General features: G+C 36.1%; 1 protein-coding gene across 8 annotated transcripts in view; it reads right to left on the bottom strand.

The window, feature by feature from the left end:
• Window positions 1-22816, bottom strand: part of LOC106140556 (rho guanine nucleotide exchange factor 15) — a 100568-nt gene that overhangs the window by 54676 nt on the left and 23076 nt on the right. For 7 of the 8 annotated variants that reach the window (XM_060944429.1, XM_060944430.1, XM_060944428.1 and 4 more), the window contains exon 2: window positions 12486-12517. The gene's annotated coding sequence lies outside the window, so the exon portion shown is untranslated. Of the gene's footprint in view, window positions 1-4324; window positions 4562-12485; window positions 12518-22816 lie in introns of those variants that run through there. The other variant, XM_060944431.1, reaches the window with a different exon arrangement.

Raw genomic sequence — 22816 nt, 5'->3', positions numbered from 1 at the left:
CGAACTTCCGTATATGTTGTATATTAATTTATTATTAACACCTCTATGCAATGCATTAACATTAAAAAGATTTATTTTCGATCGAGCGATGCAACTAGTTAAAACATCATCCATATAAGATTTTCACAGATTAAATAGAGAATTATTTATAAAATTGTTTATGTTTTACTTTACTGATAAACAAGAGTTATTTAAAACAATGATTCATAACAAGACGTTAAAATTTAAAGAAACAGCCACAACATTACAATCATCGAGAAGAACTGAAACAAAACAAAGATGGACGGCCTTATCACTAAAGCGATATCTTTCAACAATAGGATGAGAGGAAATAGTGACTTTACCGCAAACAGTAAGCGAAACAAATGCAATAATGTACATTAAAATTGTCATTTGTCAAGCCACAATGTAACATGATAACAGAGAAACAATGGCCGCGGACCGCACAGATATTGTGCAAAGGGCCGCTAATGCAAACATTCATAATACAGATTGCCAAACAACCACACGCCTATTAGTTTACGCCTACGTTGGAGCAGAAAGCGGACAGATATATTTGGTGTAACGTAATAAAAAAATGTAATTTAAACTTACTAATGACGATTAGACAATACGAGAGACAGATTTCAATACATAATGTATCATTACAAACGCAGATTAGAAACCACAAAATGTCAAGAAAGTTGCATGTTACACCAAATGAATGAATTATTAATCGGATAAGTTTGTGTAGATCGGAATTCTGAAATATTTGTATTCTGATATACATATGGTCACGTCTATATCCCTTGCGGGGTAGACAGAGCCAACAGTCTTGAAAAGACTTGAATGTCCGTGTTCTCTTTGGATTAATAATAGAATTGAGATTCAAATAGTGACAGGTTGCTAGCCCATCGCCTAAAAAAGAATTCCAAGTTTGTAAGCCTATCCCTTAGTCGCCTTTTACGACATCCATGGGAAAGAGATGGAGTGGTCCTATTCTTTTTTGTATTGGTGCCGGGAACCACACGGGCCACACGGATATACATATATCTTGGAATAACTATAGGCACAATAACAGTATGACCTCCTTTACTGGGAAACCTAACCCATATTGAATCATGGCTGCACATCCAGAAATCTAAATGTGCAGGTTTACTCACCATGTTTTCCTCCACCGTAAAATCATCGGTTAGCACTCAAACTACTATAGCGACTGTCATTATTTTTCTCCCAAAAGGTGCAGTGACCATAGAAGCGGGTGCGCCTATTATGGAGGGTTACCTCACAATGTCGTCATCCGCATGGTATCGAAGGCTAGACAATGGGAGGATGTTTGGACAACCCTCTAACCTTTTCATTGCTGCCCAAATAATCCACTTTTGTTGAAATCATACTGATGATATTATTAATTTTGTATCAACTTGGTAATTATTTGAATTATACATACACATGGTCACGTCTATAACCCTTGTGGGGTAGACGGAGCCAACAGTCTTGAAAAGACTGATCGGCCACGTTCAGCTATTTGGCTTAATGATAGAATTGAGATTCAAATAGTGACAGGTTGCTAGCCCATCGCCTAAAAGAGGAATCCCAAGTTTATAAGCCTATCGTCGTCGTCGTCTTTTACGACATCCATGGGAAAGAGATGGAGTGGTCCTATTCTTTTTTGTAATGGTGCCGGGAACCACACGGCATTTTCATTTTCATTGCTCCCCAAATAATCCACTTTTGTTGAAATCATACTGATGATATTATTAATTTTGTATTAACTTGGTAATTATTAGAATTATCATTCCCGATTAAGGTTTGAAGATAAATTGTGTTGTCGTTACAGACTACCACTTATGTTCCAATTGAGTTTTGTTTTTTAATTACCATCCTAGGATCTGAAAGGATTTATGATATCTGATAGTGATATAGTGTCTCATCTGAAATCCCTAAAACGGAAGTGACGAACTCGGTAAATAGGTTGATAAGATAAAACAATGTTCATTAGCACAATCTATGTTACAATATATATATATATATTACAAACGGCAATATAAACAAAGAAGGACAGATAAAGTAATGTTATTCTAGGAATGGAGATATACAATGAAGAAAATATATCAACTTCAGAAAAATAAACAGATTGTTCATAATTTTAATATTAGGATAATCGTAGGAATTTGAAATAAAAACACTGGCAATGATATTTTTCTATAAAAAAAATTAACATACATACATACATACATAAGGTCACGTCTATATCCCTTACGGGGTAGACAGAGCCAACGGCCTTGAAAAGACTGAATGGCCACGTTCAGCTATTTGGCTTAATGATAGAATTGAGATTCAAATAGTGACAGGACGCTAGCCCATCGCCCAAAAAAGAATCCCAAGTTTGTAAGCCTATCCCTTAGTCGCCTTTTACAACATCCATGGGAAAGAGATGGAGTGGTCCTATTCTTTTTTGTATTGGTGCCGGGAACCACACGGCTTAAAAAAATTAAGTAAGTAAGAAAGAGATAGTTAGGGCCCAATGGTAAGATAAGTAATTGAAATGCAATGAATAGGTCTCTTGACAATGAGCATTGTTGAGTAAGACAATGATGTCGGTGCCTACATCCGTGCAATCGAAATTTTCGGTGTCAGGTGTATGATTTTGAGGGTAAATCACTTCAGCTGTTCTATTGAAGTTTTAACCAAAATATCCAAGGCAAAGGCCCAAACAAATTGTCCGACTAAACAAAACTTTGAACAGTACTTTAATTTCTCTATTGAAATATGTAGATTATAACAGTAACAAACAATGACCGCTTGACGAGTTTAGTCCCAATCACTTTAAAAATATCAGCTCGCAAAATGCATTGAGTGATAACGCGAGGATATCCTGCTATGTGATATGACTGATATAGTAAGCATCTGCGAGGTCAAAAGTTAATATTTGATGTGCAATGGGAACAAATGCTTTCAAATTTTCTCAAAAAAAAAAGTTAACATGCAGGTAATATTTAACTAAACAAAGCTTTTACGAAGACAGTTTTATGAATGTGGATGAAGCGAAAGAAGTATGAAAGGGTCGTGGCAATTTGAAATCTCTACCTACCCCTCCGGGAGAAAAGCATAATTTTATGTAATTAATCAAAATGCAAGCAGAGTAGACCTGCAATTAAATATTGTGGTTATTACACGCGTTACCTCACGCATCGACACTAACAACTTGCTAGCCTGCTGGCTTTTTGGCGCGTGACTGGATTTGTTTGACCCTAATAGCATAATTGAGTGTATCATGTAATTTTATAAAACGCCATTTTTTTATTATATAGGTATCATCCATTACATATCAGGTGTGTGGCTTGATGATGGAGTTAAGATTCAATTAATGACAGATCCTAAGTTAATAAGCTTTTTCCTTGATTGACTTTCACATTTTATTGCTTTGATTATAAAAATCTTTGTACAATAAGGGAAATTAAATGGAAAATAAAAATAACTATAAAAGTCTAACAAACAGTTAATGTGAATAAGCCGGTTTCGTCATGACAATAACTACAAAGTATTAAATGGAAATAATCAAACAACGCAATTCAATCCATAAAAGTTTACGATTGAAAGGGCTCTCCCAAAATAACTATCGATTGGTTACACGGACTTCCATTATTATGTAGCCGATTTGGCGGAAGTTGCACTACACCAGTAGACAGAACCAACAAACTCATTTTATTTAACCGTTACGTTGGTAATAACGCAAATTGGCTTGACCCCACAGCAAATGACAATTTAAATTGCAATTGTACTTACATTTAACGGCCACTTTCACCGCTAAACAGAAATGCACAGAACAAGAAACACACAAATAATACCTACAATGCACGACATAAATCCAAACACTTTCGATTAGGTAATAGTTTCGCCTAAGGTGCGCTGGTAGGATTTTGATTGCTATCTGTATTGCCGATCGTAAATCGATCGATACACAAACGAGTGTATATTATCTGTGATTTCGATCTAATGATATAATTATGTCACAGATGCAATTGCAAAAAGATTTTAAAGACTAGATTTTACTTATAAATGCGAAAGTTTGTGAGTATGGATAGATGTATATTTTACTTTTTAACGAAAAATGTAGTGGACGGTTTTGATAAAATTTAGTACACGGGTAGTTACTTTTAATCTCGATATTCCCGCGGGCGTGAAGCCACGGAGCGCAGCTAGAAAAGAAATAATAACATGAACTAAGGACAATAACATGTCGCACAATAATAAATTGTTAATCAATAACTGTCGAATATGACAAAAGTTGACAAAATGTCCAATGATAATAACTTTCACAAGCAGTTATTCACCAACTTACCGATATCCCAACACAAGCTGACGCTAACTCGATGATAGAAAACAATATGAATTCCAATGCGTTGGTCCATGAAGATCCGAAAGGCACATAAAACTGAACTGCACTGCACACTGACGTCACACAATTACAAATAACGTTATTAATAGCAAATTTTTAAACGTCACTTAGCGGGTGGTCGATGTGGATAACGAAGTAGCTGTTGTAGGAGCCACTTATGGAGAACACACGTGCACTCGGGACGACTGCCGCACTAGCTCTGCCAGTGACCTAGTGGAAACTGGGTGAAGCGGACTGTGCTTGGTGAATTCTTCAGAACCAACCGATGGTTCTATTGGAATCTCATTTATATTGCATTGATTGACCGTCATTAGCTTTGAGACTTAAGAGCGATAAGGTTCATTTATTGTCCTTATCTTGAAAAGGGAAGTGCTTGCTATAGAACTCTGACTATTAGTACCTAAAGGTAAAATTGATTGATGAATCGTCGTGGTCACTGTCATTGTTACGAATGTCTTTTTGATCATCGATAAACTAATTACCTTGAACACAAAAGGATTTGAATTCTTACAAAATTCAAAGATCCACAATTAATTGTTATAACTAGGTATTGATATATTTTGTACTGGGAAAAATATTCATAATTACTGAGCTGTCATTCTAAAATTAGATTATCAAGCATCAACATGTGCCTCACAAATACCAGTATAGCATCGAACACGTTTTGCCCTTCACAAAAAAAAATATAAAATCGTACAGAAGTCGGTGCCGGCTCGCGTCGGGCGCAACTTCAATACATCCAATTATATAGGAATGTAGGTCGTGTATACTTGCTTCACATAATATTAACTATACTTACTTATTACAGGCTTTGGCTGACGTATGAATTTCGTCTTCACGCTACCGTATGTTTAATTTTCTAGAGTTTTCTTGTTTCTCGCGTGATCTTCCGTCTGCACGATTATATTAATGGTTGAATGAATGTATTTATTAAGTATGATGATCCGGTTCTAACAATTTTGTAATGATAAGAACATTATTAAAAAATTATTACAAGTTTTATTTTGTCATCACTCAATACAAAAAACAAAAATCAATATATTTTTTTGATCATTTCAATATTTACTGCCAAATTCGACTAAATTATAAAAGCCTCATATTGATGAGAGTGATTAGAAATAAATTGATATATATACACAAATATGAAGGTAACCAATGTAACTGTACAGGTATTACATGAAACCATGCCGCATGCATGCAACGTATGTTAGATGTATGAAGCAATTGAGCAACGTTAAGTGCCTCTCTAAGAGTTTTGAAATTCTATTCACCTGTATTCAATTCAATGTCGTGTATAGAAAATATCGAACATTTTTTTTTTAGTAATCAGTAACCAAACTACTGTTAAGACCTTGCTGGGCTTTGCATTATGAAATATCTTTTTATAAAATAATATTTCAGTAGAACAAATTAAGACACGAAAGTTAAGTTTTGAACCTAAACGAAATAAGATCCCAACATTTTTGTTTTGTTTACATTCTACACATCATGCTGGCCATTAGCCAAGTTATCTGTTTCTATGATATGAACGTGTATAATGAATCTTGCTAGGTCATGTTGGTCATCTTTGTGGGGATAATTCAATGTTACGTTGGCTTTAACATTGTAACTGTTGACCTCTGGAGCCGCCTACTGTAATGAGTTTCACTTCACATGACGAAAGGCGACTCCGATGTATGACATCAAGTTTAAAGGATGTGATAAGATAGATGGATAAATAATTACGATCAGATAACTTTGGTTAAACGGAAAATAATTTATTAGCTAGAGACTAGCAGAGAATCACGAAAAGTAACAGGGACAAAGACAAAAACTAAACAGAGGTAATGATGATTGATTATGATTTACTTTATGTTCATTATTTTACATGTAAAATTCAAGCTCAGGCAGAATCTTGACCTGGACGCTTTTATATGATATAGTTCAATAAGTAATAAAATAACTAAGTTCATCTACAAACCGAAGATGTTAAAAAAATTGTATGTAGAACGAGCGGAGGTAATTAACTCAGTATAACACGACATAATTTAGAGGTTTACCCTTATGAAACCTTAACAATTTCTAACATGGATATTATATAGAAGGTAATCAATAACAGGAAGAGCCAAATGACGTATCGACCTTCGAACCTGATATGCATACTAAAAATACAGGAAAATGTATACCAGTTAAAAACCTATTGGGACATTATATTTACTGGGACAGATGAATGAGGTTAATCTTGAGAAAACCTTTGCAAGGAAGTTCATGTTCTCTCAATCCGGACTTGACGACTTTCTACACAATGAACCCTATGAAACTCGACCTCTGAGACCTGTGTAATCGAACGATTGGTGTAAAATTACATGAACTCAGTTCTATAGTTGAAAGAAGCCTAGGAAACGGACCGGATTCACAAGTTATAAGGTTTCCTTCCTTATACGATTAAGTACTCACTTCACCACTCTCGATTACTATTGTCGTGTGAGAAGACATTGATCCCTTTGCAAGCTTCAATGAGAAAGACAAACAAATTCAGATGAAAATGACACTGAGTATAAAAACTATGAGCGTTGGTTTCGGGATGTTTCCTACGAAACTGGTACTGTAGTTTTTTTACTGAATAGTCAAGTCATCCTAAGATATTAGCCTTAAAAATTATAACCTTAGGTTATAACATTATTAGAACAAGATATATTTCTGACTTTAACAGTTGGTTGTTGATGGATATAATGAACAAAAACTTTACAGCTATCGGGAAATTAATTTCCGCAACATTATAACATACACGTAAGCTACAGCAAACTAAGCTAACAGTATTTTTTTACGATATAAGATTATGGTGATGCATCCTATTTGCTTAACATTTAATTCGATCAGCCTTGTATTCTCTTATTCGGTATAGGGAATCCCTAGTGATAGTGATCCCTATCTTAAGCTATCTTTTCGAGACTGCTGGCTCTGTCTCCACCTTAAGGGATAAATACGTGATATTTTATAAATCATACATACATACATATATAAACTCACGCCTCTTTCCCGGAGGGGTAGGCAGAGACTACCTCTTTCCACTTGCCACGATCCCTGCATACTTCCTTTGCTTCATCCACATTCATAACTCTCTTCATGCAAGCTCGGCGGTTTCGGGCACTTTTGACCTGACCCTTCACCAGGACGTCCTTAATTTGATCAAGATATGTTCGTCTAGGTCTTCCCACCCCGACCTTTCCCTCCACACTCTCCTTGTATATCTGCTTAGTCAACCTGTTTTCATTCATCCTCTCCACATGACCGAACCATCTCAACATACCCTTTTCTATTCCTGTAACTACATCTTCTTTCACATCACAACATTCCCTTATCACGCTGTTCCTTATCCGGTCACTCAATTTCACTCAATTTCATTTTATAAATCATTAACAGATTTAAGAACCTATTATTGTCTAGATTCACATAAGAAGCAATACGAGTATAAAGGAACGCCATTGCAAAATGCTGTTTGTAATTAAAGAGTGCGTAGATTTGATCCGCAAAGTTCTGCAAGAACACTACAATTACGATGAGGCAACGCAACACAATGGCATGTCAATACAGTACTTATTGCAATCATTAGTTACTTTTCAGTTTCGCTGGTGTTTTATGAGAATGTGCAAATCGTAATTGTACCGTGAATTATGCATATCCGTTCGACATTTTAATTGTAAACAATGCAATCCTACTTATATTGTTAGAAGTGAAAATTGGAAAAGAGTTTTGTAGCTCTGAAATTTCTTTTTGGCTTCTCATCTTTGTATGTGCTAAATCCTGGGTCAACTCGGTTTCGCAGAATTAAGTTTTAAGTTTAATTATCTGCCAGTCTCAAATACCAACCAACTTTTAATCCGATCAAATAAATAACAAGTGATTGTTATAAATATGGTGTGAAATTCAGGAAATCCTGTCTGCATGAAGTATGAACAGACTGGAACCACATGCAAAGCTATGTGACGTGGTTGCTAGAATTGGTAACTTGATATTTGGAATTTACTTTTAGCCTTTTTTTGTTTTACGACGAAACAGAAAACGAAGTTTATGATGGAAGATGATCAGTAATAGTATGTACTTTGATACGGCATATGTGCGTTAAAACTTATGCCACTTGAAATTATGCTTGATATATTTAAATTATTTTGATAATGGAAACTGCAAGATCTGCTTCAAGCCACTGCTTATATCAGATCGCTGATATCAGTTTCCTTTATAAAGCTTTCTTAATAGACCAAAACATTTATTCAAATATAAAATAATATTAATCAAAACACAACAAGGACATATCTCCATTGAATCGTACAAGCCTGTGCCAGGAATCTCCACTAATACATAAAAGCATAAGATAATATTAAGATGTACCTATCTGAATTTAGATTTCTATCGATCTAGTACTGTCTCCAAGTTTGGCAAGCAGGCTAAAAGGGACAGAAGCCAGACCACAAGGGAAAGTGGAGGGTCGATGGCCTAGGGCTGGATAGTTAGCAAACCTAACGAACTGTTTGCAAACACGATTGGCCTGTTACGTTTATCTTCCCTTTCAAAACCAGTGGTCATTCAACTACACCGCCTACAGGCGTTTCTTTATTTGAAGCTAAGGCTGTGATGTCTATAATAAAATTATTAAGTTTATTTTGACTGATTATTTGAGCTGATGTTCTTTTCTCTAATTAATTTCTAGTTGTATTGTTATGCAATCAATTTGAAGATTGTCAATAAACATCGAGAATTCGTGAAACAACTGCTTCCTCCGTAGTATGGTACGCCCGACGCCGTTTTTATCGCGCGAAAATCTATCCCTTAGCTGTCCCGTTTTACGCCATAATAAAAAACGAAACAGCGATAGTGCCATGCTACGAAGCTGCTGTTTTAAGTGATGAGACGATGTTAATGAGTCTTCATTAAATTTTTTCAAAAATCGAATCTATAAATCTTATTTTATTGCTGTGGTTGGATTTGGTTTAGAGTCATTTATCTCTTTTTTTTTACTTTTCCGTGGTAATGGTCAGTGTGCAAACTTCAAACTCAAAATTGGCCAATAATGACACTGCTACCATTTTTCTATAATAAGGAGAAAATATCGAAAGTAGTTCATAAGTAGAAAATAGAACTATAAATGTGTAACATTATCTCAAGAACATAACAATTATGAGTCCCGGTCACCTTGCTGCTGCTAATCATAGTTTAGGAGTAAAACCGTGTGGTTTGCTAAGGTATGAACTGAAAGTTGGTTATGACAAGATTAATGGGCCAGCTTTATCAGTGGAGAAAACACCGGTCGTATCAATTTCACTTGAGAAACAGATCAATAACCTTATCACAAAGGTACGCGAGGTAATTGTACAGAAGAATAATTAATTCAGTATAATAAGATATACCAAAATCGGGAAGAGACTTTTGAATGAAGTAAATGTTTTTGAGTAGGTAATTAAGGATTGGATGTCTAAAATAGCTGAGCCTTGAGCTTAGCTCATAGCCAGTACTAAGCCTTAAATTAATTAGATATGTACAATGTAATAGACAATAAAGAATTTTTGATTTTGATTTTAAAATAGAGTAGTAGTCTAGAAATGTTGCACTGGGGATCTGACTGAACTCCATATATTATTGGGTATGAAAGATTCCCAAACAGTTTAAAGATTCCTGTCGGTAATAGCAAGAGGACAAATAATTATGACTTAATTATAATTAATATATGAATAATAAAAAAACATCACTGCCATCATCTTAAGCAGTTATACAGTACAATTAAAAAAAATGCGGCAAATTATACAACTGGCAGGCAAGCTGCACTTAATGACGTCAAACAATTAAACAAATGACTATTTTACGTGCATGTGTCTTATGGTTGTGACTATTTATATCTTTTCTATACAAAGTTGCTATTAGGTATGCGCACATTTTAGTGTCAAATAGTGACAAATTTGCTTTTAATAACATTTTCTTTAAGTTAAGCTGCACGTTTAACATATTGTAGTCAATCACTTGATATTTCTACATAACAAGAGGTGCAAATGATTATGTAAATAGGTGTAATTCCTCTTTCGAATGCCTTCAATAGTTTGTTAAAATTACTTTCAAAAGTTGCTATTAATAAAAGTTATCCAATTATATTTATTTAACTAACATTAATACGCTAGACTGCATAACTTGAAAAGGAGTAACTTGTCTATTTTAATTATGTAACTGATTTAGCGCTAACTTCTTCACATGCCAATAATACATTAAAAAAAAATAAACGGCCGGCCTTTTGCTCTTTTGCGTCATTGTCAATAATAAATAAATACGGAAAAATTTCACAGATTGAGTTAGCCTCGAAGTAAGTTCGAAACTTGTGTTACGAGATACTAACAACGATACTATAATTTGTAATAAATACTTATATATATAAACATCTAAGATCCAGGCCAATCAGAAAAATTTCGTTTCTCATCACGCTCTGGTCGGGATTCTAACCCGGGACCTCCGGTGTCACAGACAAGCGTATTACCGCTGCGCCACAGAGGCCGTCAATGGGGCGACTAATAAGTTTAATGCGAAAGCTGTATTCCCCGCATCTCTCTTCCCCTATACATACATCTTGGGAGTTTTTCAAGGCAATTGGATCGATCATGGTTACACATTCAGTCTCTGCAGGTTTGCTCACGATGTTATCCCTCACCGTAAAAGCGTCGGTTAGTATACAAACTAATATACATAACTTCGAAAATAGTCATCGGCACATGGATTCGAACCTGTGTCTTTATGCGCAGCACGCATTTTAACCATCTTACCGATGTTCTAACTTTTCTCTCTCCACTTGGTCCTTTTTTCCGCGTCTTTCGCTTCATCCACATTCATACATAACTCACTTCATGCAAGCTCCTCGGTTTCGGGTACTCTTGAGTTGACCAGGATGATTTTATCTCTGCTAATATTCACAATTGGTAGATATGCTCGATGTCCGCCGGTGAGATTAAAGTAGTTACCAGTGACATTATAAAAATTAATAGCGCGGAGAGAGTGAGTGAACAAGAAATTCACTCGTTTGGGTGATATAACATTATGCCCTTTTAGGTCTCTTGTGTCAGATTGCATGAGTGTTATGACAGGTACAACAAGAAGTAATTAGTGGGTTTAAAAATGATTTAATTTAAGATGGAATAAACATGTGAAAGTCTAAAGTTAATAAGTAAAGTAAACTGCCGTGTGGTACCCGGCACCAATAGAAAAAAGAATAGTACCAATCCCATTTCTTTCCCATGGATGTCGTAAAAGATAATAAGACTAAGCGACAGGCTTATAAACATTGGATTCTTCTTATAAGCGATGAGCTAGCAACTTGTCACTATTTGAATGTCAATTCTATCATTTAGCCAAAATTGAGCGTGGCCTATTAGTCTTTTCATCATCATATATGATGTCATATATGAACAAATAAACTTACTTTCGCGTTTATAATATGGAATTTGAGTTATGGAAAATTTTTAATCGAAAATAGTTAAAAAAGATAAAACAATATTTTGAAATTAACTTTGGGTCAATTTTATTTTAATAATTATTCTTAATACATTTCTGTATTAGCAGGACCGGTTTGTCCAGTTTATCAAATGAACATCGCCGTTTTTGGCAAATGACCGTTTGTTTGCTAACAAAAAACGACAAAACTTGAACCTTGGCTGTTTCTAATTATGATTTTATTCCTTGTTTGACTCGAGTTGGTGGTATGAAGTGACGTCATGAGGACTGACAGTTGCTGCTTTTGCTATACAAGTACTGCCATCTTTCAACATACATACATACGTACATATAATCACGTCTATATCCCTTGCGGGGTAGACAGAGCCAACAATCTTGAAAAGACTGATAGGCCAGGTTCAGCTGTTTGGCTTAATGATAGAATTGAGATACTTGCACCTCAAGTTTTAAAACGTAAGTATATATTAATATATTATACAATACCAACGCCAGGTGTATGAACCTCATAAAAAGTCAGAGGTCAAGTTTTCACGACAACTTTTCCTTTATGAAACATGAACATCATACATGAGTAAATTTAATTACGGCTTCCCTTTTATGTAAAACAATTATTGAGTAAAATCAAAAGAGAAATGTTTACCTGCTTTGATATACTGCTCATCAATGAAGATTCTGAAACAACGGAAACAATTTCTTTAATAAAATAACTAAAAATAAGAATGAAAACACATTTTTATGAAATGTTCGTGATTTTGCCGTGTCGTTCTTGGCACTTTAGAATAGGACCACATGACCACATATCTTTCCCACGGATGTCGTTAAAGGCGACTAAGGGAAAGGCTTACGACCTGGGGATTCTTCTTATAGACGTTGGCTTAGCAACCTGTCACTATTTGAATCTCCTTGTGGCCTTACAGTTTTTTCAAGACTGATGGCTTCATCTACCCCACAAAGGATACAGCCGTGATTATATTTACGTATATTCGTGGTTTAAGAAGACATCTTTCAATTTCTTTTAATAGTATATATATCCAAGTGATAGCCCATATCATACATACATAAAATCACGCCTTTTTACCTGAGGAGTAGTAGGCTGATACTACTCGTACTTCTTTCCACTTTCCACAATAATATTTTCTAGAAAAATTAAAGGAAGTCACACAAGGAAGGCTGCAGTATCGAGAAGGTTTGGCAAAAAGGAGACCACACGTAACAGATATGTGTGTAATGATGTTTTGTTCGATTGGGAAGCAATCGATGCCATTGTTTATAATCATCGAAGCATTGTTCCTGACTCGGCTGACTCGAGTTAATTGTCGTGTGGTGCCAACGACCTGGATTATGAAATGGGTAACAGTACATTCGCATATGATGGTGATCATACACCTTGGATGGCGGTGGAAAATGCAGGGAAAGCGGAAGATAAAGAAAGATAAGGTATTGGAAATTCGGTTAAAAAAATTCATGACGGCAAAGCGTCGAATAATCACGGGTGTTTTTTTTTCTGATATAAAAACGAAGAAAATGAAGAGCTCCCTATGTGGGCTCCAATGATATTCGAAATTCATTAATTTCGGTGTGTCTAATCAATGTAATTTAAAATTGACAATTGCGCGATTTCACGACGTCAAATTGTGTAATCAAGCGCAAATTTCTGAACCGACATAGATTATAACACGCCGTGAATTTTATAATTAAACCAGAAAAAAAAATGGTAAATTTAAATCATGACAGTGATCGTTTTGCGAGACCTAGGTACACCCCAAAAATATGCCATCTATTAGTTTCTACATGAGTGGGAAGTACTTGTATCTCAATGTTCTACAATATTTTACTACTTGATTGACAAGTATGCAGTTCGCCTTCGGGTTCTAAAGATTCTATAATAAGATACTTTTTTTACTACGCTTTTTTAATATTAATTATTTATTTTTCATTTAATGAGCCCAATACAACCCACATAAATACGTTACATTATATGTTTTGATGTAATTTAGACAATTCACTGTGATGTGTGGGAGACGCATAGTTCTCATATTTGTGTCGTAATTTCTTCATACTTAAGGTATTGTGAATGCGGCAAAGAAACCAGGTCTTATGATTATAGACTGAGGGCTTTAAGCTTTTTGTAATAGAAATTTTGTTATCTGTTTTTGATACTTCATAATTCAAAGTTAGATTAGTATAGCCATTGTGTTAGACTTTTCTGAAAAACGTGAGACGGGAGTCGCTTCGTGTAAAAACCTGACTTAATCCAAAATCACGATTCATGGTCAAAAGCGCACCCAGGGCTCCTTTCCTTAAATGGGAGGAGAAAACCAGTCAAAGTTAAAGTGGTCTTATAGCATCTTCTTGACTGTACATAAGAAGGAAATAATGTAGTTAAAGACGTGGTTATTGGTTATTATCATAATAACAGGTAACCACATAAATTAGTAAGAAAAATAGTTCCTACAGATAGGTACAGCAATTGTTGAACCATGTAAAAGTGTAATGACCCGAAATTAAACAAGCCTCCTGCAAATGCAGTCCTGTTATCTCAAAGGGCACTGTTTACGTTCACAAACGCAGATGTTTTATAATAACACTGCCTGTTTTTGTTGAGACTTGTTTTTTTTTATTTCTTTTCTCAACAGTCTCCATGGTCGAATGGAACTCATGACATTTGAATTGAAATTTTCACACATTCATTAATGTAAGTTTCTATTAAAAATATATCAACATAGTGAGTTTATAACGTTTTAAATAGTGTAATGATATGTGAAAATGTAATTGAATATTGTTAACCAGATTTTTATGCTGGGAAAAACAATTTCACAGAACCTAAGACTTTTCATAACCGTGATGTGATTATGTTACGTAACATCGAATATATTATAAACTAAAATACGAATAAATCATGATATTTTTGGAGAAAATATTTTCCATGCGCTTTTTGCATAATGCAAAAGGTTCTTTTCAACAATGACAACTTGTCTAAGCTTTTCCCTCTCACGATCTCAGCTACCTTCGAAATATAATCTGCATACAAAGAACTGTGTCAACCTTGCAAGCCAAATAAATCTAACAAGGGTACGCAATTAGTACATTATGACAAAACTACTAACTCATGTTTCAAATTTCACAAAGGCAGTCTTGAAAATTGGTGTCGATATGACAGTACAGTATTATTATCATTTGATTCTGCTTTGAACGCGTATGTTACATGAGACCTGTGTTTAAAACAATGATTTTATGAAATTCGATTTACGCATGCGACCTCTTCAATGATTCATTCATTTCTCAAGTTTCTGTCAATGAAACGAGAAATCAGTAGCAACATGGATTGTAACTCGTTTCAATAGAGTATAGTTTTCATTATAGACTTTCTGATATACTGACCGGAGTTAAAGATTTCTTTTGTATATGAGTCAGATATGGTCAGATATTGCTAAGTTGCAGTTTTCTAGGTCATACGGCGTGACGTGAGGTCTGCAATTTGTGACGTATGTTTTACATTCTTTCCGGTCATATTACAGCATCATCTATAAAACTTAAGGTAGATCATTGAATAATTTTAGCTTGCTAGTGGTGGCTTTGGTTCTATAACTTGAGTCCACCCGGAGATGGATGTAAGAATTTACTTATCTATATGAGGCTCGACAGAAACCTGTTTGTCCTCCAATTCAAAGTTAAAAACATTTCATTAATAACCTTAGATTGTGCCGATATGATGATGAGGACCATGAAAAACACGTATATCAGCCTTTGTGTATGTGAATCATACGTCATTAACCATTTATATTTTAATACCTTATTGTTCCATGATCATATTTGGAATAATTAAAAACGAACATCTGGAAATAAGTTAAGTAAGAGGTTCTTATGTTTGTTTCTCAACAAAGATAAAATAAAGATATAACAAAAAATATTCATTCCTAGTATTGTATTGAAGGCAATGCCATAAAATTTAATTTATATTTTCATTGCTTTGATATTTCATTCATTTGTATTGCTTTGATACATAGCCAAGCCATATGTAAGAACTATTATTTTAACCGTTACCATTATCTAGGTCTACTCCTTTCCCAGTTGTATTTTTGCCAAGGTTCAAAACGATAATAGTACATATCAAAAAATGAGAGCAGAAAAAAACTTTAGGTTTTAGGTGCAACATGCCTGTTTTCTATTATCTCAAACAGATGGTTAAACAACAAAGTAATTAGTATAAATTTCCATACGCATGCATGACTCACATTTAATATTCACCAAAAAAGAAATTATGTAACATGTCAATATGGATGACTAAGACAGGAAAGAAATCCGGCATTGTGAAAAGTTGTTGTAAACTTCGGTTATGTCAGGTACTCGTGTTAATGCAAATTATTGAGTGAATGGTTTTGAAACTGAATTCAAATTTTTATGCACAGACGAAAACGTATATCTCTAACGAGTATCTGTATCTCACACTGTAAGAACTCTTCATGCCAAATTTCAAATTCTTTAACCGGTTTGGTCTGTGCGTTGTTTCAAATGTCAGTCAATCAGTCAGACAGTGTCCTGTTTTATACATACATACATAAAATCACGCCTCTTTCCCGGAGGGGTAGGCAGAGACTACCTCTTTCCACTTGCCACGATCTCTGCATACTTCCTTCGCTTCATCCACATTCATAACTCTCTTCCCTTTTCCTGTTTTATAGGTATATTTAATTTCTAATAGGCACAATACTCCAAATAAGATTCGGAAATAGTGACATGTTGCTAGCACATCGCCTTACAGACCAGCACGTGTCCAACATTAAAACTAAGTTCATAAATCAAAAAGAAGAATAAATGCAAGCATTACCATCAATCATAGCACACGTAATGGAGGAAAGTGAGCGTGTTTCCGCGACGAAAAACGATAATGATGACAAAAAGTATGATGAGAACGAGGTGTGGAATGGGATCACCGCCGTGCAAAGCGGTAATTGAATGTTTGTGAGAGACGAAAATGACATGAAAATGTTCTTACTCCAAATTTATTTTAGTTTCATATAATTATTCTCCAGGAACTTGAACGCGAACCCTAAAAATTGCTAACATCCACGATCTTAAAAATTCATTGACAGATCCTACATACCTTGTCAATTTATTCAAAATCAGACCAGAGTGGTTCGAATGTCATATAACATACATACAAAAAAATTATTTTTGGCCCAAGTCGATTGGTAATAGAACCAATAATTATATTTAATCATGAATTTTAATAGTCCATTATGTGTCAGTTTGTGACCAATAATAAATTTTATTCGAAAAACTAAAACTAACAAGGAATTTCTTTAAAGTCACCACCTTCTTACAAATACATACATATATATATAATAACGTCTATCCCTTGCGAGGTAGTTAGAACCAATAGTCTTCAAAAGACCGTGTGCCGTGTGGTTCCCGGCACCATTACAAAAGAATAGGACCACTCCATCTCTTTCCCACGGATGTCGTAGGAGCCGACTAAGGGATAGACTTGGGATTCCTCTTTAATGTAAATCCCTGCCAATCTAAGGTCTGCCGCGCCGATGGATGCATGGCTAGGGGCGAGCCTAGTCTCGAGCGTGCCACTTCCGCCATGGGGTTGGGCGACCCCCAGGTAATGGCTAGCCTTACCCTGGCATGCGGGGCTCTGCTGGGGCGGACAAAATTTTTCCCTAGCGTCTCGTGGGAATCGCATTATGAACCTTAAAAAGCATAGAAATGGCGGCGATGGTGTCCGCACCCCATCACGTCTCGTTCCCGGCGGGAGCGGTATGCGGTCTGCTGAAAGCCGCTTTGCGACGATGAATGTAAGAGGAGGAATGAAGGATAAGATTGAGGAAGTATGCCAGATGATGGATGAAAGACGTTTGGATGTGTTGTGCGTGAATGAAACGAAGCGGAAAGGATGCGACGCGACGCAGCACGGCCCTTACACGGCGTATTGGTCTGGAATTTCCAGTACCAGCCGAGGCTGTCAAGGGGTCGGTCTAATTCTTTCTGCACGAATGGCTGAGTGCGTGAATGAGTATGAGTGTGTCAGCCCTCGTCTTCTATGGATTAGGCTGAAAGTTGGAATCACTCGGATCTTCGTTCTAGGTGTTTATGCACCTTGGGATGTGGGTTCGAGGGGTACAACATCAGCAAAAAGCGAAAACGAGGAGTTCTGGAATAGTGTATGAGAAGTATTGAAAGTTACCAAGCCAAATGAGAAGATTATTATGTTAGGTGATTTTAATGGATGGGTGGGTGTAAAGCGTGATGGATATGAAAAGGTGCTTGGTGCGTTTGGTGACGAAAAGGTGAATGATAATGGAAGAAGTGTATTAGAAATTTGTCTAGAGTGGGATCTTTTTGTGTCGAACTCAATGTTTCAACATAAAGAGATCCACACCTACACAAGAGTGGAAGGTATTTTAAAAAGTATGATAGACTTTGTGATTGTAGATGAAAGATTGAAGAACAAAGTGCTGGATACCCGTGCATATCGCGGTGCTGGCATTGACTCGGACCATTTACTGGTGATATCCCGGATAAGGGGTATCTTCAATCGCTGGCGGCACAGGGTAAGGGAGCAAACCAGCGCTTTGGAAAGAGTAAAAGTAGAAAATTTGCAAGATATGGATGTAGGTAAGAAGTATATTAATAGACTGAAGGATGAATTTGAAGATTTAGAGGAAATGAGCGATATTGAAGATGGATGGAAGGAATTTAAAGAAAGAATTGTGAAAGTAGCTGTTGAAGTGTGTGGTGTAAGTAGAAGAAGGAAAGGAAAAAATCACAAAAATGCGTGGATGAGTAAAGATGTGCAAGAACTTGTGCGATTAAAGAAGAAAGCATGGCTGGATTTGTTAGCAGCAAAAGCTAACTTAAGAATGCAAGAGGTTATAGATGAAGATGTGAATGAAGCACGTAAGGAATATAAGAAAATGAAAGATTTGGTTAAGAAAGCTGTGATTAGAAAGAAAGAAGAGTATAAAGAGGATTTTGATAAAAGGCTATCAGAAGACTTTCAGTCAAATCTGAAAGTATTCTGGAAATCCGTAAGGTCAGCCCGAGGAAATACTATAACCAGAGAGCTGACTAGGATCAGATGCCAGGATGGTAGCGTTGTGAAAGGAGAAGAATGTGTACTAAAGATATGGAAGGACTATTTTGAAAGTTTATTTGAAAAAAAGGAAGGAAATAAGAAAGATTTCTGCTATAGCGAAGAAAAAGAGAATGAGATGGAAGGCGAAATTGAAATGTTCGAAATTGTGGAAGCACTTAAGAGTATGAAAGCGGGAAAGGCTGCTGGGTGTGATAGAGTGTCGGTCGAGATGCTTAAAGCAGGAAAAGGCGTAGTAGCTAGTCAGTTGTACTGCCTTTTCAATTTGTGTTGGAGAAGCGGCCGAGTACCAAAAGATTGGTGTAAGGCTGTTATCGTGCCACTTTACAAAGGAAAAGGGTCACAGCTGGACTGCAAAAATTATCGTGGTATAAGCCTGCTTAGCGTCGTCGGCAAATTGTATGCTAAGGTATTGATTAATAGAGTCAGGAATGAAACTGATGACAAAATATGGGATGCTCAAGCGGGATTTCGAAAGGGAATGGGATGTACTGATCAGGTCTTTTCCTTGCGGTGCATAGCCGAAAAGTTTTTGGCCAAGAGTCAAAAAGTCTATTGCACATTCGTAGATCTGGAAAAGGCCTATGACAGAGTTGAGAGGAATGAATTGTGGTCAGCACTTTCTATGCATGGGGTGAGCAGTCTCTTAATACGAGCACTGAAATCCTTATATGAGGATTCGAGTGCTTGTGTCAGGATAAACGGAGCGCACACTGAGTGGTTTAAGATTGAGAAAGGCGTTAGGCAAGGATGTGTTGCGTCACCGTGGCTGTTCAACCTATTTATGGATAGCTGTTTGACAGATTTGAAAGAGTCTAAAAGTGGATTAAGGATGAATGAGTTACTCGTCAAATGTCTGCTCTATGCCGACGATCAGGTTATACTGGCGTCATCAGCGGAGGAGTTACAGGAGATGGTAAACTGTATGCATGAAGCTTTAAAAGAGAAAGGAATGAAAGTGAACGTAAGTAAAACTAAAACACTGGTTTTTGAAATGGAGAAAGAAATGACAGCATGTAATATTTTGATTGGAGGAGAAAAAGTGGAGCAAGTGAAAGAGTTTGTATATCTAGGATCAAAGTTTACATCAGATGGCAAGTATGATAGTGATATTGAAAGGAGAGTGAACGCGGGGAACATGGTGAATGGAGCTTTGCATGCCTTTATGAGCAGTCAGAAACTATCCAAAAAGGCTCGACTGGCTGTGCACAGGGGCGTGTTGGTCCCGACATTAATGTATGGGAGTGAAAGTTGGGTATGGCAAAAGAAGCATGAAAGCAGAATAAATGCAGTGGAAATGAGAGCGTTAAGGAGTATGATGGGTGTGAAATTGAGTGACAGGATAAGGAACAGCGTGATAAGGGAATGTTGTGATGTGAAAGAAGATGTAGTTACAGGAATAGAAAAGGGTATGTTAAGATGGTTCGGTCATGTGGAGAGGATGAATGAAAGCAGGTTGACTAAGCAGATATACAAGGAGAGTGTGGAGGGAAAGGTCGGAGTGGGAAGACCTAGACGAACGTATCTTGATCAAATTAAGGACGTCCTGGTAAAGGGTCAGGTCAAAAGTACCCGAAACCGCCGAGCTTGTATGAAGAGAGTTATGAATGTGGACGAAGCGAAAGAAGTATGCAGAGATCGTGGCAAGTGGAAAGAGGTAGTCTCTGCCTACCCCTCCGGGAAAGAGGCGTGATTTTATGTATGTATGTATGTATGTCTTCAAAAGACTGAAAAGCTTTGTTCAGCTGAATGGCTTAATGATAGAATATATAAATGTAATTTTTTCGATCATAAGCCACCCATCATAAATACGCGTCCTTGGACTATATCCTAATTCATGAACGATGGCTTTTCAGTTAGTTTTATTTAACATCTAAGTTAGGCTTTAAAAAGTACACGACGGAAGTCATTACAGTCAACATGAAACGGAAATTGACCTAGCACGTTAACAGACTCATTACTAAGTGATTACCTAAGTATTATTAGATCATTATAAGCTGTCTAATGATGTGATTAAATATAAACTAGTACAATTTGAACAAGTCTCGGTTGGCAGATATTTGCATCACTTTGCAAGTTACACTAGTTGCGTGTCTCGATTCGGATAACGATTTCGTGCCATACTGCCATGTTCAGATTAAATCGTGAAAAACACCTTAGTTATTCACATTAAGTGGACTATGGCGACCACAGATGACGACGAACATACATACATACATGCATATAATCACGTCTATAAACCTAGCGGGGTAGGCAGAGCCAAAAGTCTTGAAAAGACTGATAGGCCACGTTTAGTTCGTAACTACTAAATTTTTGATGCAACATCTAGTTTATTCCTTTATAAACATAAACATTAATGCTGATTGCTATTTTTACCAGATTTATCATAAATTATTTCCCACTTAGTTAAGAGCTACTATGAACCCTGTGGATTGTGAACACTCCCAAAAGATCCATTACATTTTCTTATTTTTCGTTCAATTCGCAGCGTAATACATTCAATGCTTTCCGCTGTGCATTGATACATAATAATCTCAGTCACCTTTTCCTTTTATTCATGTGTAATAACCAGATTGGTTTAATTATACCCTTGTAAACGTAAAAAGAAAGTACGCATCAACCGTTCTGTCAACTGCGGTTTTGTTTCTACGAAATATATATACATAATGTATATATTTCGTATATATAGTTAACATGTTTATTCATAAATTGCATTTGTGCCGTGATGGTTTCCGGCACTAAAGAATAGGACCACTCTATCTTCTTCCCATGGATGTCGTATAAGGCGACTAAGGGATAGGCTAATAAACTTGGGATTCGTCATTTAGGCGATAGGTTAGCAACCTGTCACTATTTGAATCTCAATTCCATTTTTAAAGCCATAAAGCTTAATATGGCTTTTCGGTCTTCTGACCCTGTTTACCCCGCAAGGGATATAGACGTGATAATATATGCATTTCTGTATATTACAACATCGTCCGTATAACATTACCCTATCCGGTTGCGGCATATAATCTCATTTGGTAAGACCCTGCAATACAAGAACCGCATTCGCCGGCAGGAAACTCATATCCATCTGAACATCTTGTAAACTTTAACAGCTAGTCGTTAAAAGTGTTGCACATCATTTAAAATGTTCATGATATACTTATTTACAATGATCAATTTCGTAATTAAAATAATTAGTTAATGCTTGATGTCTCTTTTTGGTTGTACGGTAGAAAAATGTGAATTTCTATTTGCTTCATCATTACCATCTTATGTTAACTTTATGAAAAGTTTTATCTCAAACATCATATCATATAAGCACTGCCTGTGGATATATTTCCAATTACATTTCACCGTGTGGTTCCCGGCAACAATAGAAAAAAGAATAGGACCATTCCATCTCTTTCCCATGGATGTCGTGAAAGGCTACTAAGGGATAGGCTTATAAACTTGGGATTCTTCTTTTAGACGATGGGCTAGCAACCTGTCACTATTTAAATCTCAATTCTATCATTAAGCCAAACAGCTGAACCTTTTTACGATTATCCTTTGTGGGAATACGTATTTATTTTCTCTAATATTTTAAAGAAAATAACGCTACAGATCATTGAAGTTTATTTCCAGTAGATACAGCTAACGCACAATACCATTAAAGGGTCATTAGCAATGCTTCCTTCTAATACTTACATGATTGCAACACCTCAATAAGTGATAATACAATTTCTAAAGAAAGTAAGCTTTCTGATAGCAAATTATTGCGTTTCAATCGTAATTTCCTGCTTATCTTGTGATAGGTTTTCAGTATACAGACATAGAACGTCAACAGATCATACAAGGCAGGTTGGCATCCACGAGGAATGTTCCAAGTTCAAGCAACTGCG

The sequence above is a fragment of the Amyelois transitella genome, chromosome 5 (assembly GCF_032362555.1).
Source record: "Amyelois transitella isolate CPQ chromosome 5, ilAmyTran1.1, whole genome shotgun sequence".
Classification (NCBI taxonomy): Eukaryota; Metazoa; Arthropoda; class Insecta; order Lepidoptera; family Pyralidae; genus Amyelois; species Amyelois transitella.
This window is presented reverse-complemented; position numbering and strand designations above follow the sequence as displayed.